Genomic DNA, 15,609 nt, shown 5'->3' with positions numbered 1-15,609 from the left:
ATGGTGACGACCAGTGCACTAAGCGAAGCAGAGTGTAACGGATTAATGACGTGTTTTTTCTCTGGCCAGAAGTTCAATGGCAAACCCTCCCTCTTAAAGTTGGCAACCCGAGGTGGATCATGAATTGGAGAGGTGAAATAACTACTTTTCTTTTCACTTTCACCCAATGTAATACAACATCAAACTGCCATGCATGTGGGCATTGTCAGTTTAACTAGAGTTCTCACAAATTTCAATGGTGAAATCCTCTCAAAATAATTATTATTGATTGCAGGTGTGTCTAGTAGTTCCCATTGATTTTGATTATAATGCAAGGAGAATGGCACTAGGTGTACCGCACGTCACTGCCGGAAGATATCAGTAGTGAAGTTTAACTATATTTGGGCAAATATGGCCGTTCCCCAGACTCAGTGATTGCGACAAAAAATATTGTTTTTATTTTTTTTTTTACTAATGCTAAAATCATTAAATCACCTCAAACGTATTAGTTTTAGGTATAAATAATGACCCATTGGTTATTCCTTGCTGACCGGGCATTTCCTTTAAAGCAGTCCTTTCAATGTGGAGGAGCAGAGTTGCTCCTCCTGACTCATGAGCCCTGGGTCATGAACCAGATTTTTTGGGCATGATGGGTTTTGCAAGAAGTATTGCAACAGGTCTGCAATACATTCCTATAATCAATTACCTATGTTTTGCCTAAGATGACTTCTTACAATCTGCATTAATGAACAACCAAAGCTTCTTCTATCTGCTGAACATGAAAGGCAAGCAAAGAGCTCTAATAGCAAAACCTCACTCACAAATATTTTAAAATCTAAGTAACATTTTTTCCTCTTCACAATTATGCAATACTTGGAAGCAGAGTTAGAAGGGGGGCAGGGGGGTTGGGTTTGAATGACAAGTCCCCTAATGGTTTATTACAGTATCTACTGTAAATTTAGGTGAAAAAACAAAGTTAGCAAATTGATAAAAAGGTAAAAAGCTAAGTTAAAAATATTTCTTTCACTCTGCAAGTGTTTTTCATGACTTTCTTATGTAAGCACTTTAGTTATTTTTCTTTTATATATATTAGCGCAAGTGGCCATTTCTTGTTATTACATTCTTGGTATTAATTTTTTTGCCATCCTTTTTTTTTTTGAATGTTAAAAAGGTAATGAGGTCTTGTCCTGATTCCAATAACACTCTTGGCTTGACATTTTGATTTGCAAAGTATTTCACTGAGTGCCGTATAAAGGGTTAATGAAAAAGAAGTGAGATTGACAATAAAAAAGAGATGGTTTTATAGGATCTAAGATACAGTAGGAGACCACTGGAAGACAGAGCAAAAAATAGGGAAGAATAAACGGCTTAATTTTGCATTTTTTTTCAAAATATCAAAGCATGATACAGGCAACCATGGCCACTGTGGGGATAATGAAACAATGGAAAGCAGTATATAAATAAGGCAAAATGGTAAATGGCCTGTACTGCCTGTGTATATTTTGCCCCTCTGTTTTCAAGATATTCAGATAAACTGACATACACCAGGTTGTCTTTCAGACTTTTGTTCTTGCTACATAGCTTATTAATGGCACATTACAAACACAAATCTTATCCCCTCTGTTCCTGACACGCACTTCACTATAGTTAACACTTAGAAACTCCAATTTGTTATCATTATGAAAGTAAAAAAAATTCTTTCTCATAGTCTGTAGTCCCCCTGAGATAGCCTTGCCCCCCTTATGCCCCCCTACACAAAAAGTCTAACTCCGTTAGTGCTTGGACGTTTATCACAAAATATCACAGGGTTGATGTTTTTGAAATGACAAACAATAACAATTTAAGGTGTCTGAATATCTTCGTAAGGTTCCATCTAAAAGCTAGTGGCAAACAATTTAATCCTAATAGCTTCATAAAACAGCAGCTATTAAAGGTAAAACTCTCCTCTTAAGTTCACTGGAATGTCTTCAGGCATGCTGCTATCTAACGTTGGCCTTTTTCTAATTAACTGGTGTGACAAAGTGCCGGCACATAAAAGATATGGAGATGAGGATGTTTTCATCTTCAAACCAAAGGTCAATTTTTATAGTTTATATATACAGAATGCAACATTTTTTCCTGTATAATGTTTTGGTGTATACTCTTTCTCAATTATACAAAAAAACTATTACCTTATATATTTTTCATCTTCTTTTCATTTGTTCTTCTATCAATGTTTTAGCTGGCATTTAAACCACACCAGCCATGACATTTTTACAAAGAGCAATATAGATCAGAATTTACATAAATCTTGGAACTCCCTAAGGGTAATGCACAGAGCTCAGTTCCCTTATTTAGCTAAATGTTTCAGTTACTGTAAAATGTTCCTTGTTTTATCATCCTCCCAAGCTGCTTTTATGACATCCACTGTGAGCATTAGTGTCTGTCCCCTGTAGCTGACCTTTAGGTGTTAAGTTTCTCCTCTATTGTTACTAAAGGAATCTGTGAGTGTCCAGCGGAAGGAGCATACACATCACAGTGTGCATGAAGACAGCATGCGGTTGACAAAGGTCACCGTGATTTCCAAACCCTGTATCTGAAGCTCATCACGAGGCTTCTGTTTTTCTAAAAATGGTTGTTTCAAATAGATAACTACACACACCTCTGTTTTTGTGAACACAGCGTTTCAGCTTTTTTTCTTGATGTATGTCAACTCCTTCACTCCAGGAAAGGCCATACCTGGTCACTACAAAGATTACTTATGTGAGGACAGGACAATTAAAGCTGAATTTAAGCTTGGATATTCATGCTGCAACTAGGTTCTAGAATAAATGCCTTTGAAATTATCTCTAATTTCTCTCTCCTTTCTCCACCAGAACTTCTGGACAAATCCGCATTTTCAACGATAGTATAATAGTGAGCCCTTACATTCAGTGCATTAAGCATTTATATTGTATTAGTTTTACTTACGTGTTTATAGTTTTGTAGTGAGTATCAGCACAATCATTTGTCCCCAAACCATGGTCCAAAATATCTATATCCATATCTTTTCTCAAAGTTGTCTGTTATGTAATGAAGTATCAGGTTATTTGAATATAAGCAATGAATATAACTCTTAATTGTTTTGCTTTCCTTAAGCTGTTTTTAGATCATTATTTGTTCCAGTAAAGAACACATATATATTTTTCACACATGGTTTATTCTCTAATCTATTTTTTTCCTTCTCTAATTTTATTGACTCAGTCCAAAAGCATTCAATTTAAACAATTTAGTTCCCCTCGGTCAAAGGGTAAATGAGGTAGTGACAAAAACAGCCTTGCCTGTCTGTTATTCGATAAGAATCTGACATTTTTTTTGTCTGAAAAAGGTTTGATTAAAAAATAAAAAGTGAAAATATTACTGCAAGTCACAGGGGGATAACAGGCATGGCAACAGACATGGGACATTATGAGAAAGGAAGAATCCAGGGGAGAACAAAGAGGAAACAGGAACCCAAATAGCCGGTAAAACAGGCCAGTAGCAACAGACTAACTGACAGACAGAGGTGGACTGAATGAGCCTCATTGTAGTGAATGATAATGAATAGAGGGAAACAGAGAACCTAAACACGACCACATAGAAGCTATCTAACCTCAGCAAGACTTTAACAGAGCTGAAATAGAAATATCACCTAAAATACACAGAAAAAAAAATCAACAACAACCAAAAAACAACTTAGGAAACATGTCTGTGAAAATTCTAAATTATCCGGGTTATGGTAATGACACAAGGGCCATAAAAAACTAAACATACAAACTTATTTATCAAGACTTTTCTAAAGTAAAAAATTCCTTCATTATTAACTGAACTTAATAATGAAAGAACTGATGAACACAATAAACAAAAAAATGTTGAAAACAAACCCCAAGACCATTGAATGGCAAAACAATCCAATTAATTGGTAGTGACAGAAAGGTTAATGACAATAACGTTTGTCCAAGTCTAAGTTCAGTTTATGGTTGTCCTTACATTTGTTGTTTCGTATCTGTCTTAATCTAAGATAGTACTATACCCAGGAAAGGATTTTATTTTCTGTTTCCTCTCTTTTATAACTAGAATAAAGATTTTCAGTTTCCCACTTTGGTCTAAAATAGTTTCTGGTCAGTTTAGAATTCTGTAATGGTAAATCCAATCTAAATATCAAATAATGTGAACCACTTTATCGCATTTTGCCCACAGAGGTATGGGTGACAGGGATAAAAATGTGGCAGTTATCAAATCAACCTGATAGTCAAATAAGCAGTAAGAAAACTAAACCGGGGACCAGCTGCCTTTTCTCCACTTGTCAACTTATGCAAGAACTTAAAACTGTGTTTCAAAAAAAAACTTTTTCTTTTTAAAATTTTAACAGAAAAAGCATGAATTATATTCATCCATCTTAAAATGGAACAGCTTCTTGGTACATTTTTATTTTTATGACATGAAAATGGGACCGGATAATATCAAATAACAAGGAGATTCGTTGGTGAAATGCAGTACATGAAGCTAAAATCAAACTTATAGAAGTTATCTTTAATCCTAGCATGAAAGACCCAAGGACCTTTTTTGATATGGGTCTGAAAATGAAAAACAGATTGAGCATTGATCATGAAAATACAGATAATGCTCATTAAGTCTGGTGTGGTAATTTAAAAAGCTTTTTTCTTGTGGTATCATGCCAAGGCTTTTGAGTCCTGCTGGAAAAAATCTGTATCCAAAAGAATAAATTATACTTGGTGGTCAAGTGTGGATTAGAGAAAAGGCTGGAAACTACCTGTAAATCCCACCTCACATGCAGCCAATATGCATTAAACTATTTGGCCTTAATATAAGGAATGCTTAATAGATCTTTGAAGAAAAAAAAGTTTAAAAGCCAAAATAGTCTAGTGCATTATAATTTGTTTTTCCATCTCTTTAAATATTTAACTCCTTTCGGTATCTCCTTTTTTAGTCAACAAAAAACCATTTTACGTGATTTCTGTTATTCTTTTCAAAGTCAGAGAATATTGTAGTTAATCTTTTTAGTAGTGATAAACCACAATTAGTAAAACTTCAAGTGTAACAACAAATTAAAAAAACTGGAGTTTTTTTAATTTGTCTCTGGATTCCATTTAGTGCTAGTTTGTTACATTGCTTTATCCACATCGACACAATGATCCTCTGATTAAGGACACATTATTAACTTTGGTCCAAATCCATTTTTAATGAAGCCGAAGAAGTAAATCTGCACATGAATGCAGCTCAAGTTAGAAGATTATATTGCCTCCCCCAAAACTAATTCCACCTTGGGTTCCCATTCATGCTTTAAGCTTGCTGTAAGTATTGGACAAGAACACATTTTTTAGCACACAATATGCTTCATTTGGTGTCATGCTTCAAACAGGATAATCATAGAACACATGACTGATATTGTATGTTAAGAATCTGATTCTTTAGACCATTGTTGAAAGTTATCAATAATGTGATAAATTAATTGGAAAAACGCTTTTAAAAAGCCCTTAAAAATACCCATTTTACAAAACAGACACTGCTATAAGCTTTTTCCATTTCAAACACGAGTGTTTTAAAAAAAAAAAAACTAAGTCAGCATATTTCAATTGCTGTAGTATAAGAGTGAAAATCTTGGTGTGTAATCAGCCAATTAGGTTGTTTGGTTTTAATTTTTAATCATAATAACAATTAAATGAATTAGACACATGGGACACATATATACATACATGTATGTATACGTATATACACAAATTGTCATTGAAAATAATTTATTAAACAATGGAGGCCTGGATTTGGATTCACACACAACACACTGCAGGAGGATCTAACTTTTATTTAATGTCCTTAAAACAGGTTAAAATGAGGCTCAGTATTGTGTATGGCCTCCATGTCCCCGTATGACCTCCCTACAAACCTTGGGCATGCTCCTGATGAGGTGGCAGATGGTCTCCGGAGGGATCTCCCCCCAGACCTGGTCTAGAGCGTCTGTCAACCCTTGGATTGTATGTGGTGTAACTTGACATTGGGGGATGAGGAGGTGCAGGTGGTGCAGTGGTGCAGTGGTTAGTGCGCACGACCCATGTGCGTTGGACTTCCTCGACGAGGCCGACTAAGGAGTGAATCCGGCTTTTTGTCCTTTGCTGCATGTCTCTTCCATTCTCTCATACCTGTTCGCCTACTGTCAGAACAACAAGCCACTAGTAACATTGGTGGACGCATCGAGACGTTGTGCTCAATCAGATGGTCCAGGGAACGGGCAGTCCATAGCTTGGTGCTCTCTGGCAAATGCCAAGCGTCCTGCACGGTGTTGGGCTGTTAGCACAACCCCCATCTGTAGATGTCAAGCCCTCATACCACCCTCATAGAGTTGCTTTCTAACAGTTTGTGCAGGCACATACACATTTGTGGCCTGCTGGAGCTTGTTTTGCAGGCCTCGGGCAGTGCTCCTCCTGTTCCTCCTTACACAAAGGCAGAGGTATAGGTCCTCCTGCTGGGTTGCTGCCCTCCTATGGCCTCCTCAACATCTCCTGGTGTACTGGCCTGTCTCCTGGTAGTGCCTATACCCTATTGACATTACGCTGACAGATACAGTAAACTTTCTTGCTACAGCTTGCATTAGCAAGACACACTCTTTTGTTGAGTGTGTCTTGAAATTGCCAATCATTTCCATTGCCTATTCCACTTCAAAACAAGCTGTCAAAGTGATTGTCAATCAGTGTTGCCTCCTAAGTGGAAAGTTTATTTTTGCAGAAGTTTGACCTGACTAAAGTTAGGGAAAAGTGTGACGGGAAATGGATGGATGGAATTGTTAAATAAATATATATATATATATATATATATATATATATATATATATATATATTTATATATATATTCATATTATTAAGGCATATCCTACAGTGGGGTGTTACCACAGAGCAACTACCTCTAACAGATTGCCTGCCATAAATTTTGCGTGGGACCAAGCCCACATCACCTCATTATCGATACATCTGAACCTTTCAAATTTTCAAAGAGGCATCCCATATAAGAGACCCTGTTAGGGGGAAAGTTGGCAGGCTAAATTAGGTGTGTAATAATAGTCCAATCCAGCAGCCCCATTATAGAAGAAATAGCTTATTTTTGGCATGAGGAAACCTAGAAATCCCCAAAGGAAAACAACAGTTAATCATTTCAAGAAGAAAACAACTTTAGTGTATGTGTTTAGCAATTTCCTGACAGACAATTTTTTGATGTTAACTCCACTGTCATTACTTTCTATATAACTACCTGCCATTAGCTGCTCTAACCATCAATGAATCAGGTCACTTGCAGACTATTTATATCTCTCAGACAACGGCGTCCCCCCTGCTGCTCTCCCTTATGTGTGGAGGCTTTCGGTATGGAGGGAGGAAGATAAGAAGGTGGATGCAGCAATGGTGTAACGAGGAGGGGGCAGATTTAGGGGAGATTTTCATAATAGTGCCTAGCTATCCTCTTTCTTCTGGTGTGTATTATGACGACGGGAGGCTGAAAATAGAACATCTTTAGAGAGAGTGCAGTTAGGCTTAGTGTAGCTTTACACTGTACTCTTAAATGTCCACACATACACACACACACACACACATATGCTATATATTTAGTATTAGGTAATCTTAAGAAAATAGGATTTGTTCCAAAATCAACACAATCTTTCAAGTCTGTCATGACATTGGTTGTTACATCACATCCGTGATTTCCTTAGATCTGTGGAGGTGCATTCACACACAACTCCTCTGACTGAACGTTTGGGAGTCTCTTAACTACAAAAAAAAAAATTGTGTTTCTTTTAGCCTTAGGCACATCTAGTTCATTTTTTTTTTCTAGATCAAGTTGATGATGAAACACATCCAAAGCTGAGATAAATTTGTTTTATGTGACGACAACTGTGGGTGGAAGCAAACCCCTGTACCACAAACACTGTGTGTATTGTGGGAGCTAAAATGTGTGAGTGTGAATGTGTTTATTTTTCTGTGATATTTGCATATGTTTGTCTGCACAGGACAGGGTTTGTGTGCCTGTGCTAGCCTCAGTGGGTGAAGTGTGCTCTGCCAGAATAAGCGAGAGAGCGGAATGTGTGAGTAGAGTGGGATCAGAAAGGGGAGAGGGAAGGAGAAAAAAAGCAGGAGACAGAAGAAACACACGGACACAGATCTTTGTGCCGCGGCGAATAGAACAGGAGCAAGTAGGAGAAAGAGGTGCATCTTTCATTTTTCTCCTTGGGGATTTAAGCCTCTTGCAGTTTGGCTTCAAGGCTTGAATAGGGTTTCCCTTCTTGTCAAACGTGGCTCCGTGCTCTGAAGACGGGACTTTGTTTTGAAACTGAGGGGGTGAATAGAGGGGGGGTAGAGGGACACTTGCTTTTACAGCCTTTGGAGCCAACCTGCTTGACAGATGGCACCGGCAAAATAATCTTTGACTCTAACCCAGGAACCACATCTCTCTTCGCTCACTGAGGTAACGTATGTCCTCTTCTCCTTTTTATGTTTGAAGAAATATTGGATGCTTATAAATGTATAATGCTGCACTGTTTGCACTGTATATTACTGAGTGAATGTGAATAAAATGCTCAATGTGCATGCAGGTATGTTTGAGATGTTAGTTTGCAAGCTCAGTCACCACCACATCAGCAATAGTTGAAGTCAAATTTCCAAGCACAGTTTAGTTTTTCAGCTATCTGAGTAGAGCTGTGTTTTACCTGATTGACTGTCAGCCTGAGGTCCAGGGTTGGTGATGGAATCAGGGCAGCAACTTACCCATTTTTTTCTCCCCTAAGGGGCAAACCAACTGCATTTCTGTATTTTTTTTCCCACTCAGCCTTTTTTCATAGATAAAACCAAAGCTGGTTTTCTCTGTGCCTCGACCAGCTGTGGCAGACTTAACAAATTGTGGGTCCACTAACAGCAACAGAAGCAGGTGCTTGTTGGAAATAGCACACTGTGATATATATGTATTGTCATTCAGACTAACAACTTGTGCTGTAAAACTTGCAGATGTTGAGGATATTCCATCCATAATCTATCTATCTATCTATCTATAAAGATAAGAGGGAGGAAAAAAACAGAGATTATGTAGAGATGTTGCATATTTAAATTTTTTTCAGGAGACTTGACAGAAAAAAAAATATAAATAACAACAAATTCTGGAAAAAAAATCAACCTCAAACTATAATAACTTTTCTATTTAGTTCAAACTGACATTCTTTCTTTGGAAGAGTTGTACCCCACCATGGCTTTTCTGGCACATCCTCTTTTATTTTAAAACTAATACTTATAAACAATGTTCTACCTTTTTTTTACGAAGCCAGCACTGTTGGGAATGTATTGTTTGAATTTCCTTTGAAAATAGATGAGAGACTGTAATATTCAGTGAAAACCTAATATGTTTGTATGTGGGGAAGTTTGTCAGGGGAACAATGGCCAAGTGACCAAGTGTGGTCTTTGTAATAAATCGCTCTGCTGTTCTCTGTGACACGTATACATAAACATTCAAACTCTCCCCAGTTCTCTACCTTAATCTTGTTTATTAAGCAAAGAGAACTAAAAGGCTCCTGACAATTTACAGCAATAATCCCTTGGATTAGTTGAGAAATTAAAATAAGATAGCAAACTTCATGTTCAAATAGGGAGATGGATTAAAAATAGTTTAATCCACTAAATTACTTTGAAAGCGCATAGTTGGAGTTGTTTCAGATGGCTCACTAAATTGGCTTTCATCTATATAGTGATTAGCTTAATTTTTGGATGTGAAAATAACTTTAAAAAAAAAATAAAAATAGGGTGAAAACGTATTTTTATATTCTGTATGTCGCTCAGTAAACTGGAGGTGATATGTTGACCTACTATGAATATCCTAGATAACCCTCAGAGGGATACAAGGTCAGAGAAGCTGCAGTCCCTTTCATACCAACACTTTAGAACATAATTTTGTATTTTGACCACGATTGCTTGAAGTATTGATTTGGTGAGCAAAGTTTCAGTCAGCCTGCTGCTATTACTGTACATCTCTGAATTGCCAAAGTAGAACAAAGGATTTATCATGGTGTTTGCTAACTCATTCCAAGATCCGATTTAGTGATAATATGTGATCAACCAGACAATTTGGTAATAGGATTAAAAATATTTTATGGATTTGTAAATATCAAGAGTATTTAGGGTGTTATTTTTTAAGTTTAAATTGTGTTCATTGTTAAAACAATTATTAACTGGAATGATAAGTTCTTAAAATACATGTTATAACGACAGACTAGTGGAATCTGTGTTGAGTCTTTTTGTGCACTAGAGGAGAGAATAAACTAATTTCATAATCAGAGATTATTCTTTTTTATCTTTTTACACTGACTGTGCATTTCTCCTGCTGTTATCAATTGTAAAATGTACTTTATATCCTGAGACGACTCATTATCATAGAAGAGTTAAGATAAAACAGAGTTTTACTTCATGTTCATTGTCAGTGCATTGTGGTGAAAGGCATTCCTATTATTAGAAACTTAATTACAGAACTAGCAGGTCACATTTGACCTGCAGCAATTTGAGTAAATTAGAGGCAAATAAAAATTAGTGGTATCGACTTGTTTTGATTAGAGGTTGAAAATTGTACTCCATCAAGTCATGAGTAATTTAAGGTAGAGTTTTTAAAAACATGGGGGTGGTGGGATTCTGAAATCAACACATACAGCAGCAGAAAATTAACGCCTTCAAGAAGCCAACATATACAGCAGCCGAAAATAAATTAATTTAATCAACAATGTAGTGAATATTGAAGACATAGAAGTTGTTAGCTTAAGATTCGTTATACGAACATGAATCAGCAACTGGACTGATTAGTCAGTTTATATCAATAGGAAAAGTTTAATTAAAATGCAGTCTTCATGTCTACTTATTGTGTGTGGTGGAATATACTGATTTATAGCAGGGGCATTAATATGTTAAACCAAAATTGTGTTTTAACCTTATTAAATATTTAGTGTACTCTACAAATGGGACATCATACCCCATTCAATAATTTTACCTGGAAGACAGCAGAGAACAAATGAATAGCTAAATCTTTTTAGGCAGACATTTTAAGTAAGTGTTCTTTGGAAGGAAATTTCTTAAAAGGATAAAATTCATGCAGAAACAATTTAGCAGGTATCAAAACTAGGAGACGCTCAGGAGAGAGAAAAATAAGAATGAAGGCTAAAGGGAATCCAGAAACAGTGACTGCAGAGGAGGAGTATATATGCTACACAGAACAATGAATGGAGTAATCAGCTGATTGGAGCAGGTGTGGACAGAGGTATCTAGAAGGGAGCTTGGGGAAAGGAGTCAGTACAAGGGGACAACAGATAGAAACTCAGCAGATAGAAAAACACAGAACAACAAAAACAGAAACACTTTTGGTTTTGCTTCTATTTTTTTATGAGAAAACCTTTTCCACAAACACAATATCAGTATTTTCCTTAAATATTGTTCACAAACCAGTCTTCATCTATGACAGTGAGCACTTCTCTTTGCTGAGAGTATCCGGTCCACATGACAGGTGCGCCATATCAAGATGCTGATTAGACACCATGATTAGTGCACAGGTGTGCCTTAGAATGCCCACAATAAGAGGCCACACTGAAAGGCACAGTTTTATCACAAAGCACAATGCTACAGATGTCACAAGCTTTGAGGGAGCTAAATAGATATGAAACTAATAAATTAGAAAACAGACAATGACTTAAATCAAAGTTAAAATTGAAACAGAATAAAAAATCCTAAGAAGGAGATCATGACAAAATCTTCTTTCGAGTTTTTTTAAAGCGCAGGAATATGAGGTTCCCATCATGCAAAGTCAGGTTGAAGTTCAAAGTGTGGTGTTAAGTCAATGTTGGATTGACTCTATTTTTTGTGTGTTAATTGACCCTATTTTCCTGGGAATTTTTTTTTTCATCTTTTTTATTGAAACAAACAGCGAAAAAACAAGAAATAACAGTATTTGTTTCATAAAAATAGAAGATGAATAATTTCTCATTAACATACTATCAAAAAAACAGATTTAAGTGATTAAAATATATTCATTTTTTTATTGTTTTATTTTAGGCTTTTATAGCTTATCTTTATGAACACTACCACAAATATCTCAGCCTGCTGAACACACACACATTTGCAACCACCTTTATTTATTAAAAAGTAAAATCCGCTGTTATACTATACAATCAACTCTTCAAATCCAAACCCTCCCTAAAAGAATCAACTCAGTCCAATAATTGAATCCATTTATAAATTTCAAACTTTTATTCTGATAAAATGTTGAATAAAATGTCAGGCCCAGACAACATAATTAAATCCAAAACGTCATACTTTTTTTGCTTCTTGCGGGGCAGCCATAACATCAATCTGAACATAGGAGGCCTCTCTGCTTTTGTGCTTCAGTGTTTTAAATGATTCTATTATCGGATAAACAAATAACTAATAGAATACGCTCTTGTATTAACAATACACTAAATATGACTGCTTTTTCATGTTTATAAACAATTGAAAACACCCAGTGTGAAAGCAAATATATTCTTATTCTTCTTATTTATTAACAGTTTGACATTATATTAGTTGGTGCATTAATTTCATAACTGGTATCGGATATACGTCTGCTAAGCTTTCCAAGCTGCTATTAAATGTTCTTTACAGGAGCACTATTGTGCTTCTCCTTTCTTATATTAACTGCTGTTTGTGTTTCACAAAACTATACTTACCTAGAAGACCAAACAAAGTTTGAAAAAAATGAATTAATATGCTTGTTATTTTTTCTTCATATAAAATTCTGTAGAAAAAGTGTATGAAGAGTCCACTCTTATTGAAACTGTTCGACATTCATTTAGTTTTTGACAGATTAATTTTGTATTTATTACGTTTTTAAATGTGAAAATTAATATTAATCCCATAAAAACATATTTATGGAAAGCGATGGTGGTCAAAGGGCCTGGTTCCACCGGTGTACGGCAGCCTCGCTTCTGTCAGTGAGCCCCAGGCATCTGTGGCTACAATGTAGCTTGCCACCATCACCATGTGAATGTGTGCGTGAATGGGTGAATGACTGAATGTAGTGTAAAGTAAAGTGCATTGGTCAACTCTTCTTACTTGAAAAAGTGCTATTTAAGTACAGGCCATTTATCATTGAAAGCATACTGCTAGAAATATCATGCTTTTTTTGTTGTTTTATTTGCTAAAATATGCTATCGTTTTTTGTTGTTTTTTTTACCCTGCCCAGCCAGACTGACTTACTGGGCCTGAAGTCAGTCTGGTAAAGCTCCCTTTTGTCTAAAACAGATCAGACCAATTACAGCGCTAGAGGTGTAATATCAACATTCCAGTGTTATTTTATTGATGCCCATTATTATGTCACAAAAGAGTTGTTTGTATTGTTAAAATTTTAACAACTGCCTGCTGATTTACTTTTTTTTTTAAGGCATTTTTATGTCACATCCATAGTTAGGAGGATTTTCTTTTGCTGGGTGGATCATCAAAATAAGTGGTCCTCCTTATTGTCAATCATTCTTGTGATATGTTTACATAATGCCGTCCTACATCCTAGTCACCATTTTCACTTACTGTTGGTGAGTCTGACATAGTGGAAAAATTGCAAATCTTCTTTGGGAAAGTAAGCTTCTATCAATGACGCAAAAGGCAACATTTAAACAGAGGCGTTCCCTCTCAGGAGCGGGTACAGGGTTTTGCATGTGCATCTTTTTTCAAAGTGGAGATGGCAGGTCTTTTCATAAATTACTAAACTACTCAACTATGCCTTTAAGTAGTCTGGCTGGTGAGTCTACTTAGAAACCAGGGTGTCTGCATGTGTGTCACAGTGAACGCAAACACTGCGACACACTGCTGCGGGAGTATAACCAGCCCTTAAGAATGTCGTATTTTAATTAAGTTAAACAGTTTTAGAGAATATGAAACACAATCTTTTCTACTCTACAAACTTGAGATGAAGTGCAAATACTTAGCATGTTCTGTCAGTTGTGCATAATAAGCTTTACTTTTGTTTTCTTGTTTTTTGGGGGGTTTTTGTTTGTTTGTTTGTTTTTCAAATTTAGGCGCACGCATTTACCGTATCGCTTAGCAAATGAGGGGAAATTACTTCCTGGAATTATCAGTATTACATTTGTTTAGCTTTTTCATTGCTCTCTTTTCAATAATGTCTTTAATATAATAGAGAAGAGGTTATGACAGATAATGATTATTTGGTTAACTCAAGGAAATCACCTCAGCACTTTTCCTGGGGGAAATTAAAAAACAGCCAGCCAGCAAAATTCACTTCCTGTGTACCACACAGAGAGAGTGAGTCAAAAACAACAAGCAGGAGGTAAGCATACCACATGCAATAATTACAAACTGTCAACTTGATGCCTGCATGGCAGATAAAATTTCAAGTTTTTTTCTTTGTTCAAAGCTACCGCAGTAGTAGTACATATTGCTAGCCATATTTTTTCATTCATCATTTAAGTTAGAAACATGCATCATTAGTCAGTTAATCTCCTCCTTTACATGTGTTAAATTTTTTCATGTAGAAAACTTTGTCCGCTAGTACTATCCAAATATTTGTGTAAACATATAAACATTGTAAGTGTGTAAACATATAAGAAGACCTGGTGTGATCATCAAGGGATTCTAGGTGTGATAAAGCTATAATGTTGCTTGTACCATAATGATTTCAAAAAATGACTTGCAAAATTTTTTAATCCTTTTTTATTTATTTTAATTCATAAAACCTAAAATTAAGATAGATTTGCTTTTAGAGTTTGTATAGTTAGTTCTATACCAAACTTTTTAAAATTGAAAAAAAACAATATGAAAGGGAATCTTAAAGTGTGATTTGAAATCCCCCATTCATGTTCCACATGTTCTTCTAAATTTTGAAAAGAGAAAACCAGCAAGAAACACAGACACAGAAAAATCACAATAAGCAGTGTCAGACAGAATCCCATTAGGAAAGCAACAGACAGACACAGGTTTTTTTTTGTTTTTTTTTCATTTTCCATACTATTACTTAACCTAATCCAGGTCCAGAAAGTTAAAAACCTCACCTAGTTTTCCTTCATTCAGTTCACTTAAACAGATGTTCAGCTACCAGTGTATGTAAACTAACCTTTTTACTTTCGGGACCTGGATTTTTCACCTCTGATGGTTTCTAATCATTTAAGAAAGGACATTAAAAAATAGCAAGTACTGTCAACTATATGAAAGATCAGTAATATATTTTAGGGTCAACCTTTGTATCTTCTTTGCATGTCCTGAGAAAAAGGGTTTTCAAAATGTTCATTGTCAGTGTCCAGACTAAATAAAGTACATTCAGTGACATCAATCTTTCTGCTTCCCCATATTTAATAAGGGCCTTACTATGTTGGGCTTGTAGTTCGAAGCTCCTTGTAGTTTTCTATGAGCTAATTTAATTAAAATAATAGATTTTTAAAAAATGATAAAAACTTACTGCCTCAACTTGTAGCCTTTTTAAATGTTCAACATACTAAGAAAAGGCTTACAGAGCACATGCACTGGTAACATGTGTTTAGGTACTATGATGAACTCATTTGAGCAGTATTTACTGTCTTTATAACAGTTACTCCTCTTTGTTTTGTTTGGGGTATTTCCAAAAAGTAAT

At 35.7% G+C, this 15,609-nt stretch overlaps 1 protein-coding gene across 6 annotated transcripts in view; it reads left to right on the top strand.

Annotated features, from left to right (window-relative positions):
• The first annotated feature begins 8,089 nt into the window (after positions 1-8,089).
• The window catches only part of gramd1b (GRAM domain containing 1B), a 173,401-nt gene continuing 165,881 nt past the window's right edge, over positions 8,090-15,609 (top strand). For all 6 annotated transcript variants that reach the window (XM_015400077.1, XM_015400076.1, XM_015400074.1 and 3 more), the window contains exon 1: positions 8,090-8,442. The gene's annotated coding sequence lies outside the window, so the exon portion shown is untranslated. The remainder of the gene's footprint in view (positions 8,443-15,609) is intronic.

This window comes from Cyprinodon variegatus, unplaced genomic scaffold (genome assembly GCF_000732505.1).
Source record: "Cyprinodon variegatus isolate N-32 unplaced genomic scaffold, C_variegatus-1.0 Scaffold1068, whole genome shotgun sequence".
NCBI classification, from domain to species: domain Eukaryota; kingdom Metazoa; phylum Chordata; class Actinopteri; order Cyprinodontiformes; family Cyprinodontidae; genus Cyprinodon; species Cyprinodon variegatus.
The sequence above is the reverse complement of the archived record's forward strand: the minus strand, read 5'-3'. Positions and strand labels throughout refer to the sequence as shown.